The sequence below is a fragment of the Pristis pectinata genome, chromosome 1, assembly GCF_009764475.1.
Source record: "Pristis pectinata isolate sPriPec2 chromosome 1, sPriPec2.1.pri, whole genome shotgun sequence".
NCBI classification, from domain to species: Eukaryota; Metazoa; Chordata; class Chondrichthyes; order Rhinopristiformes; family Pristidae; genus Pristis; species Pristis pectinata.
In genome coordinates, this window is record NC_067405.1 from 23346052 (window position 1) to 23359030 (window position 12979).

The following is a 12979-nucleotide window of genomic DNA, read 5'->3' on the forward strand; positions in this document are numbered from 1 at the left end:
ACTCTTGCATATTTCTACAGATGTATGATGGAGAGATTTCTGACTGGTTGCATCACTGCCTGGTATGGAGGTTCCAAAGTGCAGGATGGAAAGAGGCTGCAGAAGGTTGTAGGCTTAGCCAGTTGCATCATGGGCACAAACCTCCCCGCCATTGAGGATATCTTCAAGAGGCGGCACATCAAGAAGGCGACATCCATCATTTAAGGACCTTCCCCATCCGGGACATGCCCTCTTCTCATTACTACCATCAGGGAGGAGGTACAGGAGCCTGAAGACTCACATTCAATGTTTTAGGAACAGCTTCTTCCCCTCCTCCATCAGATTTCTGAACGGTCCGTGACCACTGCCTTGTTACCCCTCTTTTGTGCTATTTATTTATTTTTGTAACTTGCAGTAATTTTTACGTCTTGCACTGTACTGCTGCCGCAAAACAACAAATTTCACAACATATGTCAGTGATATTAAACCTGATTCTGATTCTGGAAAATAAATGACAAAGATTGAACAGTTTCTCTTTTGTTCTGTACTTTAGCTCCACTCCAGTGGGAAGCTTATTAGATGTGAGGTGAAGCACTACAGCAAGGAAGATTGAGAAATGGTTTGATGGAATGACAGATCCTGGCTTGACCCAAGTCTGCACTCAGATTGTAACTGTGGCAGACCATTTGGTTCGGATCTTGGCTTTTATTTCATCAGTTATCATTATGGTATTGATAAAATGATGAGCAGGAGATAATTGTAGGGCAAGTACCTTTGTGGGACCAGTAAATAGATCTGTGCTAGTAAGAACTGATATAGCTTTCTGTTGCTTGAAAGGTAATGCAGATAAAAAAGTAAAATGCAGCATTTTGAGTTAACTGTTGCACTTTCTTACTATATTACAAATGAATAAGCAATCAACTGAGAACAAAATTATGTCACGGGGCATCAAATCCCTCCAGTGGTTGTGGACCCTTTGTTCGGTGTCATGGAACTATGGAGTAAACATAAGAAGGAGACGAATTTCTGTGGGCATCTGAATTTAAGGAGGGTGTTCCACATTTTCGACCAACTGTTGGAGTCAAAGCTTTAATGAGGTCAAAGAAGACCTGGTATTGATGGTGATGCCGCTCCCTGCATTCTCTCAGAGTTGCTGTGCGATGAATATCATCTCCATTGTGCTTCAAAATGGACAGAACCCACAGAGTGATTTGTGAACTACTCTTCAGCCATTGGGAGAAGGCAGTTGAATGTGCTAGCACAGTCTTTGGTTATTTGGGGAAGGCGGTTTTTGAAGAAGACCTTAAACCTTGCACAAAACTCATGGTCTACTGCCCGTGTATATGCATCTGAGGCCTGGACTAGCTATTTGCAGATACAAGTAGGAGATAAATAAAGCAATGGTGAAGAGCAACACTAGGACTGTGATAGAAAACTCTGTAGTTACTAGAAATCTGAAATAAAAGAGAATTCTGGAAATATTCAGTAGCTCAGGCAGCGTCTGTGGAAAGAAAAGTAAGATAAGATATCTTTATTAGTCAGATGTACACCGAAACACACAGTGAAAAGCATCTTTTGTGTAAAGTGTTCTGGGGGGCAGCCCGCAAGTGTCGTCAAGCTTCCGATGCCAACGTAGCACGCCCACAACTTCCTAATCTGTATGTCTTTGGAATGTGGGAGGAAACCGGAGCACCCAGAGGAAACCCACGCAGACACAGGGAGAACGTACAAACTCCTTACAGACAGTGGCTGGAATTGAACCCTGGTTGCTGGCACTGTAATAACGTTACGCTAACCGCAACACTACCGTGCCTGCCCTACGGAGGTTTACATTCCAGTTTAATGACCTATGGTCAGAACTGTCCATTAGTGACACAAACCGGGTATCTGAAATTGTTGAGCTTAAGAGATGATTTTCCTTAAGTGTATGTTGGGCTTTTTTGGAATAGTTCAAGAGGCTAACGTCAGAGAGATTAGAGTAAGTGTGGGACAAAAAATAATGGTGACAGGGAACAGGAAGCTCAGGGTTAACATGCAGACTAAGGAGAGGGGTTCTACAAAACAACCACCCAATCTGTGTCTGGTTTCTTCAGTATAGAGGCGATCCCATTGTGAGCACCAAATTCAATATACAAAATTGGAAGAAGTATAAGTTAATGAAGGCTTTACTAGGAAGGAGTGTTTGGGTCCCTGTATGGTAGGAAGTGCAGAGTTAAAAGGGTAAGTATTGCATCTTCTTCTATTGAATGGAAAGGAGCTGTGAAAAGGGGAATGGGTATTGGTGGAAAGGAAAGAGTGAATTGGAGTTGCACTGAGAACAGTCCCTTCAGAATACTGAAAGGGAGGGAAAGGAGAAGATGTGTCTGATTGTGGCATCATATTGAAAGTGGTGGAAGTTATGGAAGATGATCTGCTGAATGTGGAGTGTAGGGTGGAAGGTAATGATAAGGGGAAACCTGTTGGGAGGTGAAGGGTGCGATCAGAAGTACAAGGAATGAAACAGACACGGTTGAAAAGCCTTTACTTCTTCCTTAAATAGAGACCCATCCAGGCGAGCCACCCCCTCTCCCCTTCACCCACGACCACCTTCCTATACTTAGTTGAACTCACTCTTACATAGAACTACTTCTTTAACTTCACTCACTTCCTCCAAATCAATGGTATAGCCATGGGTACTCTCATAGGTCCACACTATGCCTGTCTCTTTGTGGGATATGTGGAACAGTCCTTAACTTCATTCCTACTCAGGCCCCCCCATCTCACCATTTCTACCTCCGGTACATTGACAACTTTTTGCTCCTATGCTGAACTCAAGAATTTCATCATCTTTGCTGCCAATTTCCCTCCCACTTTCATTTTCACACAGTACATCTTTGACTCTTTCCTTCCCTATCTCCATCTCAGGGGATAGATTAGTAACCAACATCCATTGTAAATCCACGGAATCCCACAGCTATCTGGACAAGACCTCCCATCCTGCTTCCCATTTAGACCCATTGCAGCCTCTCAGTTTCTCTGACTCCATCCTATCTGTTTTGATTAAGCTTTATCCTGATCCTAAACTGACATTACTCAGATATTTTTATGGCCCCTCCCCTACTGAAATGCTTTGCCTTTAAATGATTTTACAAGACATACATTTGGTTTACCACATAATACCTTCTATACCTCCAGTAAGGACCAAACTAATTACCTCCTTTCAAGGAAGAAGAGCTGAAGTTGTTTCGGTTTTCATTATTCATTCGCCTTTCATAGTTGGAGTATTCTGCTTGTGGGCAAAATTGGACTGAGTACTCTCGGGAGCAGATGACCAGAGCGGTCTGTATATCTTTAACCTGCACCCTCTGTTTTATACTCTTGTGATAACCATATGAACACCTGGTTTATCTGTTGTTCCATAGTGAGTTTAACTAAGTGTTGAGGTTGCAAAGATCCCCAACCCCATCAAGTGGTTTTACAGAATCTACAATATACAGTATAAAACATTCCAATGTATAGTACAAAATATTTGCTGGTACTAAATTACACCTGCATTACAAATTTCATCTAACTCTGTTGTAGGTCTCTTGTTTCTATATTTTATTATCGCCACCAAATTTAACTGATGCATGTTATGTATTTAAATCATCTGTGGCTTGTGCATCGTTTTACTTGATGTGGGTGCTGCTGGCCATCTCTAATTGCAAGATGGCAGTGAGTCAGTTCCTTGAATTGTTACAGTCTTTCTTATGAATGGACTTCCCACTGTGGTATTGGGTAGATAGTTCCAGGATTTAGATCAATTGATGAAAAATGAGTAACAATATTTTTTTTAGGTTATGATGGTGTGTGATTTGGATGGGTATATGTTGATGTATATATTGGTGTTCCCACACACCTCCTGCTAGTCCTGTTTAGTAGAGGTTGAGGCATGGTATCTGCTGTGCAACTTGTAGAAGATATACACTCCAGTCTTGCTGCGCTGGTGGTGGATGGGTTGCCAAACAATCAGGCCATATTGTCCAAATAATGTTGAGCTTCTTGAACTTTCTGATATAATGCTGCTGCATCTGATCTCTACCAAGCATTGTGAGTGTATATAGTCTGAGGATTTTGCAGGGGTCTGTAAACAAGTCAGAAACTTCAAAGTTGTCAACAAATCCAAAATTATTTAGTTCAGATTAGTTGAACATCTGTACCCTATCTTTTCCCAATTCGTGGAAGTCAGCAAGTTTACACTTGAAACCACTTACTAATTGGTTAAGGAATGCAGATGCCAGTTAGTGAAAAAAAAAGCTCCAGAGATGAAAAACTGGAGAATATGTCCCTCTGCTATTCTTACACTCTTCCCAGTAGCAGAATTAATAGGTGGCAAGGAATGGATTGAATGCTCTATTATTTGAGGACGAGCATGTGGCACAAAATAATCAAAGCAAAAAGAGAGGAAATTCAGACTTCTGAAAGCCCACATTCAAACTAACTTTATGCAGCCCTGTCGAATTATATTTAGTACACTGTTTGAAGATCAGCTACAGTTCAGGCCTTTACCAGATTAGCTTTTCTATTGTGAACATCTGCCATAAATGGTTGAGGACTCCAGATGAGTATGGCATCTTAAAAGGAGATGCATCTAAATATTCAAATGAATATAAAGATTTGTAACTATGTAGGTCATTGGACTATAGTTTTAATCAGCGACCTTCTGATGAGGCAAACAATTTCCTCAACTTTAGTTGTGCACGTCAGCAAGCTGTGACTCAGGATGTTAAATATCAAAAAGGCATCCAGTTGCCTGTTGATTTCAGTGAATTAAAACAGTATCATTATAGGACAAATAACAATTCAAATCTTTGAGTGGTAAAAAAGTAGTTAAATGCAGCCTACTTTTACCACATGGAGATTTCCACTGGCTTATAAAGTGCAGCAGCATGAGAAACAGAAGGGCAGGTTATCTGACATATAATCGCAGGACTTGAGTTATAGATACTTTTGATGTACTATTAGGTTTGATGTGTAACTGACTGCTTCTAAGGCTCTGATCAAATAACTTACAAAATCAAATGATTACCATGATTATTTGCTGTAAGCTGTTACATTACTGCTGGATATTTTGCACATGTTTTCTGAGAGGATCCTTTAAAGCAATGGCTAAAACCCAAAACTTAAGAAACAAGTTCTGAAAGTGGTTGCAGTGTAAATGCAGTCACACAGAAATGTGACATTTAACAAAGATTGTTTCTTTTCTTCAAGTGAAGCAACCAATCTAGTTCCATACTTTTGCGTGCTCACAGTATTAATGAACATTTCTCTTTTTCAAGAAGGCCAGCAGTACATTGTAGAGAATCCATGTTCCGAATATTTGTAGATGTTTAAAAAAATCTCCATCTCCTTTAATTCCTTTTAAGATTATGTTCTATCTTGGCAACAGTTGGAAGCAGTCCTTAATTATCTGCCTTATGAGAGCTCTTTCTGAGAACATCACTTGCTTACCTTTCACCCTCTGAGCTCTAATATTTTTAAAAAGCTATTGTTTCCAGGTTCTTTTCACAGTAATTGACTGTACCTGATAAAATCCTAGGAAACCGACACTGTACCTTTTCCATCATAGTTATATTCTTCCTATAAAGGCGTGCCCACAACTGTGTACAGTAACCCATAACTAACTTCTTGTATGTTTAATGTTGCCTCCATACTCCCAGAAAAGGAACAAAGGATTCTGCTTGCCTTTTTGATTGCTTTATTGGTTATTAATGACCTGTGTATCCACGCACCAAAATTCTTACAAAGAGCTTTTGGATGTCCTGAGGTCATGAGAGGCCCTTTAATGTTGCATTTTTAGGGTGGAGTTTCCTTTTCTATTTCCAAAATGTTGTGTTTAATATTTTTATTGACCTATATCAACCTATATGTTCATCCTTCAAACCTTTTTATCCCCTCCTGTGACAACTCGCAATATTATCACAATTTAACTTACTCCATGATCTAGTGCTATCAGAATTTCTATATAATACTTCCAATTCCATTTGTCCAAGTTAGTTATACATTTACAATGTAATTACATAAATATTTTGGTGTCCTTGATCTGAAAGCTGTATATTTACATATTCTACCCTTGGAGACCATTGCATGATCTGGGGCGAATAGTATTTGCTCCACTTACAGTAATCTGTGCATTGGACTATGTGGATTCGTATTGTGGTTAATTAACTAACATACTTATTTACAGTTTACGGAACAGAAGGATCAGAAATAGGATTAGGCAATACTATAACAGTACAATAATCAATCATAAAGTCCTTCAAAATGTCCACAAGGGATTAATTACCCTTCTGAATCTTCTGATAAAGAAGTGAAGATAAACAGCCATTTGGCTGCACAAAATCTCCAGATACATTACAATGAGCAAAGCTTCCTTTTCTGTTTGTCTCCAGTACAATTTTTTAGTTGCTGACCACTTCCTTTGCTGCTAGAATTCAAAGGTGCTCCCAAAATGAAAAACCTTTCTATTTTTAAACCGACATTTCTTTTGATCTTCCAAAACCTTTCTCCCATTTCAATAACTTCCTCAAAATCTATTCTTCAATTGCTATTTTGTTCCCTTCCCTAAGAATGGCATAAATGACTATTATTGTTTTTATGCAATCAGTTTTTTTCTATTGTTAAGACATTGAACATCTACACAATCTACTTTTACCTTTGTGCTATATCCAGTTCTTTCAAATTAACAATATGCTGTTTGCTCAGTAAATTTTTTTTATTATAAAGGAAACAAACTGAATTAATTTGCTAGATGAAATTCTAGTATAACTAAGGGTGCTTGGTTTGAGGTTGTGATTCTTTAAATATTCCTTAACTTCTAATGGCTGTATCTTATTCTGTTGATAAGATCCCTAACGTTAAACTAAAAACAAACTGCTGGAGGAATTCAGCAGGTTGAGCAGCATCTGTGGGGTGGGGGTGGGGGGGTGGTGGGGAGGAGGAAGGAATTGTCAACATTTTGAGTTGCAGCCCTGCATCAGGACTTAGAGTGGAGAGGAAATATAACCAGGTCCTAGAGAGGAGAAAGGGGTGGGGGTGAGACAGGGGCCAGGAGGTTACAGGTGGACCGAGGAGGGGTGAAGGATGATGGGTGGAAGGAGCCAGATAGAGGAGGGAGAGGGGTGGAGTTAGGAGATGGAGGCAACGAAGGAGGTGAAACCGAAGCAGGCGCAACACTTTTTCCTGCACCTTTTCCCTCACCACCATCCAGGGACCTAAACAGCTCTTACAGGTGAGGCAAAGATTCACATTGCACCTCCTCTGACCTTGTCTACCACATGCGATGCTCTCAATGTGGCCTCCTCTACATTAGCGAGACCAAGCACAGACTAGGTGATCAGTTTGCAGAGCACCTGCACTCAGTCCATTGTGGCCATCCTGAGCTCCTGATTGCATGCCGTTGAACAATGAATCTTCCAATTTCAGGCAACCCTTACCTCCTGTGTTCCCTTCTCTCTCTGCTTCTGATACACCATCTTTCATCCCATTTTTGTTTTCTTTCCCTTCTTCCAGACTCCATCATCCATTTTAGTATCCTCTTGCCTCCTTGTTCCGTCCACTTACTAGCACACTGTATCCCCTCCCCCATGTTTCCAGCTGCCCTCCATCTCTCCCTTAATGGTTCCCATTATCATCTTCCTTACCTATCAGATTCTAGTATTTGTAGACGTTTTGTCCCCACTTTTCACTCTGCAGCCTCTGCCTCTACCTTTACCCTCCCTTCCTCCATCTGTCTCCATCTGGTTATTGACTATGATATTCCAAGTGTGATTCTATCAAAGATTTGGATTTTTTTAATCCCCAGATCATAAAAGATAATTTTGAATGTTTTATGTATATTCCAGTATTTCCTTTTCATTTGTGTCTTCTTAAACTTTCTTTTAAAACTGTAAAAGATATATATTTACACGCGGTGTACCATAGTATAAGGGTGCAAAAGGTGCAAAACCCCTGGGGTGGGAAAGGGAGTTGGTGGGATGGGGTGGAGTGTGGAGTGGGCTCGTACCAAAGATTACAGGGGGTTCATGAGACTTTAATACCTGCCATTTATGGTGCCACAAATGCTGGAAATCATACCTATGTAGGATTTGAGAATATACCTTATCCTTTCTGCACCTTTTTTTCCCTGTTGTGCAAGACTTCTGATTAGTTGCCAAAGCTACCTTGGTCTTTTTTATCCCTCTCCCATTTTCTTACTTTGATTCATAACTTAGAATTATCCACAAAACTTAACGATTCTCAATACAATAGCTTTTTTGAGGCTCTTAATAAATATTCAAGATCAGTCCTCAGGGACTTTATGGGTCACAGCTGTCCTATTATCTAACCAATTGATAATCCAATTTCCAACTTCATTTTGGATCCCATGAGCTTTTACTTGAGCCATAGGTCTCCTTTGAGGGGCTTTCTATTTTGAATATTAGCTGGCACGCCTGGGTACAGCTGGAGGCAACAGCAACAAAAACAGATGTCTCAGATTTGACAGTTGTTGAGAGGAGAGAAAGACTTGGAGTGGCCAGGTACAAGAAAGGTGAGTTAAAAGTGTTCATTAGCTTAGTGCATACTCCAGCAATTCTGCTTCAGCAAGTGCTAGTTAACTAAACATTAGAATGGTTGCACTCCAGGGACAAAGTTCCAGGCAATCTCATTCTGTGGAGGACAGTTCCCCAGGCAGGAGAAGCAGTGACTGAAGTCTTGCCATTGGCATTCAAATTGTTCTAACTGCCAAGATGGAGCTGTAGTAACTCTTGTGCTCTTAAATATGGAATTCAATTTCTGTTTTTATTTTAATTTTAATCTTTGCAATATATATTAATATTAATTGAAAGATTACTCCAATATATTTGAACAAATGGCTTTGTTTTCTTCATAAAGTACTTGCAAAAAATTATATTGCATACTTTATAACTATAAAGAAATAAAAGTACTGAAGCTTAACCACAGCAATGACAGTCTAAAGATGTTTGCCGTTGGCAAAGAATTATATATATAAATTAGAAAAGGATTAAGAACTGTTCATGTAGGTGAATATCTTATAGATGACTTACAGAAAACTAGTCAGTCACAATAGAAGATCAGATTAGAATGTGAATGGAATCAGAAGTTTGAGACATAGGAGGAGACCATTTGGCACATCTTATCTCTGCCAGCCAAATACTGACTTCCACTTCCCAGCTTTTGGTCTTTAGTCCCAGAAGTTATGGTTCTTCAAGTCTTCATGCAGGCACTTTTGAAAGCTGGCAACGCTTTATCTCTCCATGATTTTTTCGGGAAGTCACTTCCAGATCTCCAACCTCTCATATGATTTCTTTTTCCCTAAATCCTCTGTAATCTTTCTACCAGTTAATTCAAATCCATGCCACCCCACTGCCCTATTCCCAAATTACTGACTCTCTGCTTAAGGAAGTAGGTCCTTTCTGTTTACCCTGTTTAGTTTCTCAGAATTTAATACACCTCAAGTCTTCTACATACAAGTCTAATACATGCAAGTCTTCTTTGCTCTGAAGAAAACAACCCCAGCCTAGATTGTCTCTCCTCATAATTGTAACTTCTAAACATTGCCAGCATCCTTGTAAATCCACTTCTCTAGTGCTATTCTTTCCTTCCTGAACTGTGGTGACCAGAACTGCATACAGTTCTTTAGCTGTGGCCTAACTAATATTTTATAAACTTCTAGCATGAGCACCCTGCTGTTTTATTCTTTGTTTTAGCCAATGAAGGGAAATATTCCATATGCCGCCTTAACCATATTATTAACCCCTCCTGCCTTTAGGGATTTGTGGATTTGTAGTCCAAAATCCCTCTCTTCCTTTACAACCAAGGACTAGTGAAGCAGTAAGGATGAATACTGACAGTATTTAGCATTAATACTGAGTTAAACATTTTTTTCATCTTTTACTGAAGCAAAAATCTTGATTTGGCTATTTGCAAAGCCATGGTTTGGATCTGAGGTGTCCTTTCCTTACTTAAAAAGAATGTGAATCCCAGCGAAGGTGCAAGGCTGTGTAATATCGCTGTAGTTATTGTACTTTAGATAAAAGTGTGGCAGTTAAATTACAGAAATGTTTACTGTTGATGCACTATGCAGTTGACTAAAGGAATGCCTTTGCATTAGGGCATTTGCTTACAGTAAAACTGTATGTTCTGGAGGAAGTAAGAGTTTTATGGCCTTTAAATGGTCCTGAAGAGAGAAAACCTAGACTATGATACTTGGGTCAAATATTTGTAAATTTAATCCATTGGCACTTTGTTTACTTGGTAATTTCAATCCATTGACCAACTACTGAATGTTAAGCATCTTTTAAAATGAAAAAAATAATTTGAAATTTATTCAAAGGCAAATACATTTAGAAATTTTGTCTTGCAATCCTGACGTTCTACCTGGTAAACAGCAATCCATCTTATAATATTTGATTTATTGGCAAATCAAAGTAGAACTGTATCAACATCGTCATTTTGAATACTTGAATTGGCCCCTAGTTGTGTGCAACAATTGATAGGTTACATTATGGATGACTGTGCATGATTCAACAGGTACTTTTCTTCCTTGTATGAAAAATACTATTCATCCTCTTCAGCTCCTCAAATATATGGTACCCACAAATGCAATTACATCAGTCACTCAGATTGCATTCTTGAAAAAAAATGTATTGCTATATTAGTGTGACAACTCGACAATGAATCCATTTCAGAATGCAAGAGGTCTCATACACTGTGTACTGAGAATTTCCATGTGAACCTGGCAGCTTACATTTGAAAATGCTTTGGAGTTATACATTTTCCTATACGCTAACAAAATAACATGAATGTCTTTATTTTTTCTTGCATGTAGTAAATTTTGCACCAACAACATTTCATGAAGATTGGTTCTCCATTTGTCTGCACATTCAACAATAGAGAAAGCTAGCTTGCGAAGGTGAAGAGAGATTTTTCCTCATTCTGAAAGGCAACCTTCTGAGAAAGGGAAAAAAGGGAAGCTTGTGGAGTGCTCTAGTTATCATCTGTTACATGAGAATGAAGCTTTTCCAAAGCATTTTCATTACTATCTGCTGTGAAGTGTTTCTACGTTCTTAAAAAAATGTATTTTCCTGTGGCATTGACCCAAGTCATGACAAATGGGAGCTAGCACCTTCTCTGTCTATTGATTCAAAGGCACCTACAAACAACATAAGTGTAAGGGACCTGAATTAATGTTAACTGTGTGAATAGTTTATCCAAGGATGTTTTAACGTCAGCTGAATATTTTAATTATTTTCTTGCGGCTAAAGGAACATAGGTAATCAAATAATGTTTGAGGAAAATAACTACCATTAATAAAATTATGCTAACTTCCAAATTTAATCTATGCATTCAAAGCTTGTTTGGAATCAAATTTAAAAACACATTATTATTAACAAATATGCCATACTTTGGGGAAAAAAAATTGCTGTTTTACCAAATGTGAATTAGTCACTATTTTAATTCTCTAACCTGCTCCCTTCCTCCAAAGACACATATGCTCAAAAGCATTATATTCATAAAGTTGAAAAGCTGGATGATTGTGAATGACCCCTTAAAGCAAGGATTTCAGACAAAGACCTGCTGCTTTTTTTATGGGTCTGGGAGCAGCTATGACACAGTGCAGACCTTTTCATAAGTATCTTTTCCAGAATATAAAAATGTTGGGACTAATCCGAAAAGTGAGTACGCAGTTAAGAGTTTAACCAAACATTTCCTCAGAAAGTGTGTTCCTTTCAATGTCAGTAAAAGGAAGAATACGACGGACTATCCTGTTTGACATCTTAAGTAAAACAGTTGTGTATAAAATTGCAGTACGTTCTTCAATTCAGTAAAAAAACAGACATTTCCACATAATCAGTTCAGTTGAAATACCAATGCATTAAGTTATTTTATGCAGTTCCCCATTATCCTAGAAAATTTCTTCTGCTGTATACAAGCCTGTCTGTAATTTTTATAAGGGTGTTTTAAGTATGAGCTCTATCTCTGTAGACAAAGAAGCTGAAATGAAAAGATTAAAACAGAGCTGTTCTTATTAACAGTGCTGCTTTACTTGAAATGTTAAGTGTCTGACAATATTGAGGCAATTCTGCATACTGCCCCAAAACAAATAACAGTTCAGAATTTCTCATTGTTCTGAGAAAACAAAACTCAGAGAGTCTCATTTGGTGTAACTGGGCAATAGATAATTTGGGTGTGTAGTGCTGAGCATGCATATATGCACAGACTATCAGTTTGGCCAATTTTTTTTTTCTGGCAAGTTCTTGTCTTTTTTAAAATGAACTCATTGAGAACATTTAGGCACAATGTGAAATAATAATTGCATTATTTGTATTAAACCTTGGTTCAACAATGCTTTAAAAATTACATATAGTTTTGGCCACCATATTATAAGAAGCACTGGGAAAGGATGCAGAGATAAATTACAAGGATAATTCCATAAATATGAGGGTGTACGTACCAAGGAATAATGGACTGATAGAGGTCTTTAAAATTACGGAAGATTTTGATGAAGTGGATTCCTAGAAAATTGGTTTGACTGTACCTCAAATTTTATGTCCAGTTCTGGGTGCTGAACATTAGGAAAAGTGTAAAGGCTTTAGAGAGAGTGGAGAGTTTTAGTTATGTGGATGAGATGCATCTGTCCTCCATGGAATAAAGGAGGTTGTGAAAAATATGATAGAGGTACTTAAAATTGCTTAGAGGGAATTATAAAGAGAAACTGTACTCAATGGCAAAAAGGTCAAGAACCAACAATAAAATGAAGATGATTAGCATCAGAATCAAAAGTGAGAATTTTTTTTTCCCTCCACAACTTGTTGTGGAATTCTGTGCCAGAAGGAGTGGAGAAGGCCAATGTACCAGTCAGCATTGAGCTGGAAGAAAGGAGTTTGCAGGGCTAAAGAATTGTCCTTACAAGAAGTTGGTGCAGACTCGAATGGCCTCCTTCAGTGCTGTGATGTTTTTGTGAATCCAGCAGAGGATT

The 12979-nt window shown here is 38.6% G+C and overlaps 1 protein-coding gene across 2 annotated transcripts in view; it reads left to right on the plus strand.

The window, feature by feature from the left end:
* The window catches only part of gtdc1 (glycosyltransferase-like domain containing 1), a 263179-nt gene that overhangs the window by 207554 nt on the left and 42646 nt on the right, over positions 1 to 12979 (plus strand). The window lies entirely within an intron of this gene.